Source organism: Nannospalax galili, unplaced genomic scaffold, assembly GCF_000622305.1.
Source record: "Nannospalax galili isolate Female #2095 unplaced genomic scaffold, S.galili_v1.0 scaffold726, whole genome shotgun sequence".
Taxonomy (NCBI): domain Eukaryota; kingdom Metazoa; phylum Chordata; class Mammalia; order Rodentia; family Spalacidae; genus Nannospalax; species Nannospalax galili.
The window spans coordinates 3,970,841-3,974,645 of NW_008355253.1; positions in this window are offsets into that span (position 1 = coordinate 3,970,841).

Below are 3,805 nucleotides of genomic sequence, written 5' to 3' on the forward strand. Positions count from 1 at the left end.
ATATATGTAATTTCTATGCAGCCAAACTTCTGACATCTTCAATAATTTGTTTTGAGCTATGGAGAAAATGAGCTGAGGCATTGCAAAAGCTAGAAAAACACTGGATAACCAATTTAGATCTCCAACCTAAAATGTTCAGAGTTTTTCTTTGTTTGTGGTGCACGGTATCTAAACCAAGACCTTGAGCATGCTAGGCTAGCTCACTACCACTGTAATTGAGTTCCCGGACAGCCTGGCTATACAGAGATACTCTGTATCAAAGAATAAATATCATGTGTTTATGTTGGTTCAAATGTGGTTTAAGAGGGATAATACTTTTGAGATAGTTGATTATAAGGTTGCTTTCATTTGTAAGACAGTTTCATTCATTTCAGTTTTACATCGACTGTAACTGTCAAAAAACATTTAAACCTTATTCTTCCAAGTAAACATTATCTTCCAGCTTGATCAAAACATGGAAAACATGATATGCTATTGCATTTTTTCATGCTTTTAAATGCTTTTCTTTAAACAGATGTGTGTTATTGGACCTTTATAATTTCCCTTCAACCTGAAAATATTTTAAAATTTCTGGCAGGGCAAGTCTTGTGGGAGTGAGTTCTTTTAGACTTTGTTAGAAGAGAAGCTTTAAACTAATCTTTCACTTTGAATAAAACGTTTCAGATTACAAAATTCTAATTTAATTTATTCTTTTTTCCCTTACATCAGCTGCAACTGTTCATTCTACTTGGTAAGAAAATCTGCTATTACAGTAATTATTGGCCTAGTTCCTCTATAGGTGAGCTAAAAATAATTTTAAAACAATGATCCCTGAAATTAAATAAAAATAGTAAAACACAAACTATTAAAATAGTGAAATGAATACTTAGAAAGAGCCATATAGCAAAGAGTGCTTACATAAGAATCAGCACACAAATTTTTATTGATAAGTCTAGTGATGAATCTCAAGATCTCAGAAGATCATGAACAATCCAAACTTCAAATAACAAAGACTGGTGACTAAATAAATGAAATAGAGACTAAAGGAAGAATACAAAGGAGGGGGAAAGCCAAGAATGAGTTCTTGGAATTGATAAACAAATGTACAGACTTTTATCTAGGTATACAAACCAAAAGAAAGGAAAGGGACAATCCAGAAAAATGAAATCAGAGGGGGCGATAATATAATAGATCCTGGCAAACTTCAAATAATTATTAGGGAATATTTTGAAAAAGTATATGACAAAAACTAGGAAAATTTAGAATAAATAGGAAATTATATGGATACAACCCATATAAATTGAAAAGTCTAAATGAAAAGCTTTAGTATATCAATTAGAAGGAATGAGATTTTAAAATCTCCAAACAGGGACTAGAGAGATAAATCAAAGGTTAAGAACACTGGCTGCTCTTGCAGAGGACCCTGGTTTGGTTCCCCAGCACCCCCTTGGTGGCTAGCAATCATCTGTATTTCCAGTTCCAGGAATCTAACACTTCTCCTGGCCTCTGTGGGCAATGTATGACACCAGTGCACTTATATACCTGAATGCAAAACACTCATACACATAATATAAATTAATAAAATTTAAAAGTCTCCAAACAGAGAAAAGTAAGATCCTGGATATATCACTGTTAATGCTATTAGACTAGTTGCCAATAAAATACATGCACATCAAATTCAATAGCACCTTAAAAGGATCATACATCATGGGGACTGGAGAGATGGCTCAATGGTAAGAGCACTTGTTGCTTTTGGAGAGGAACCAAGTTTGGTTCTCAGCTCACAACAGCTTGTACCTCCAGCTCAGGGGATCCACCCCTCTTCTGGCCTCCACACGCATCCACATTGATGTGTTCATGCATACATGCTTACATATACAGAAACAGACACATAATTAAAACTTAAAAAATTACTCTTAAAAGAAAAAGATCATGTGCCACTCTATCATGATCAAGTGGGTTTCCTGCCAAGGATGCAAGAATGGTTCAACATACACAATTCAGCAAATCATTTTTTGGTATACAGAGAATGAAAGGAGAAAAAATACATGATAATCTCAATAGATGCAGAAAGGCCTTTGGTAGATTAGAAGTTCCTTGGTGATAAAAGCCATGAACAAACTACATATATAAGAATCATATGTCAGTATAATAAAGGCTATCTATGATGAATGCATAGCCTGCATCCTTTGAAATGGAGAATGAGTAACAGTATCTCCTTGAAGATTAGAAAAAAGACAAGTTTCCTTTTCTGAGACTTATTCAATATAGAAATTTTACTCATAACCTTAAGCCAAGAGAAAGAAATTAAAGAAATAAAAATAGTAAAGGAAGACATAAAATTATCCCTGTTTGTTGATGATGTGATATCTAGCAAAAAATGAAAATCTTGCCAAAAGTAAACTGTTAGAATATGAAATCAATATACAAAAATCAGTAGCCTTCCTATATGCCTATAATGGGACTCACTGAGAAAGGTAAGAAAAACAACCTATTCACAAAGCCTCAAAAATGCTGTCATAATCTCTGAACTTATTTCAAACTTTTGTGGAAATGGGAGAGAAAGATTATAAGACCTAGAGGTGGTAGATAACCACAAGGAAACAGAATTTTCCACACAGCTGGTCAGTTACTCATATGAACTCACAGCAACGGTCACTACATGCACAAGTCCCATGCAAGCTCAAAATCTCAGAAAAATCTCAGCATAGACATGAGGAAATGGGTTAAAAGCCCCAATTCCACCTAAGAAAACTGCAGTAACTGATTTCTGAGGGAGGGGCAGAGGCAGTCCTTTTCAATCATGGGACTCATGGCAGGTCAACCAGACTCCAATGAATGGACTCACACTGAAGAACATAAATTAGATTCTACAGAGAGGCCTTATTATATAAACTATAGAACACTAAATGGGGGAGTCAATAAGGAGAGGTACAAATAAAGGAGGAGATCTAAATATCAGGAAATTATATTGTATGAAAGTCACAGAAATTCAATGAAAAGAAAAAATTTTAAATGCATAGTCACAAACCTAATCAAGTTCACTAAGGTGAAAATGATAAAATACTATGCAAACTGATCTACAGATTTAACACAATCTCTCATCCAAATGCCCATGATACTTTTTGTAGGAAAAAAAGCAGTACTAAAATTTTGTGGAAGCATAAAACAATAACAAAAATTAGCAAAATCTTCCTTGACAAAAAGAGGTAAGTAGGAGGTATCACAGCACCTGACCCAAAACATGCTACAGCATGACACTAGCATTAAAACATACATATTAATAAGGGAATAAAGTAAAAGTCCTAGAAATAAATCCACACGTGTAGACAATTGATTCTCTCTATAGGTATAAAAACAAAGTAAATGATAGTCTTTTTTGCAAATCATGCTAAGAAATTTGTATAACCACCTAAAAAAGATTCAAATATGGTTCTATTTTCAAATTCAATTAAAAATGAACCAAAAACATTACTATAAAACCTGAACATTTGATATTACAAGGAAATAAGAAGTATTTCAAATATTGGTATAATTAACAGTTACATGAATATGACTCCAATAGTTCAAAAAACAAGTGTAAAGATTGATGAATGTGGTCTTGTCATATTTAAAAGTTTCTTTTCAGCAAATAAAATAGCCAGCAGAATAAAGAGGCAGCCTATAGCATAGGATAAAATCTTGGCCAGCTAGTCATTTGACAGAAGATTGTGACACAGAGTATATAAAGAGCTCAAAACACTTAACAATAAAATAAAAGGTAATCCAGTCAAACAAGTTCTAATGATCTCAATAGATAATTCAGTAAAGAAAAAGTACAAGGTAC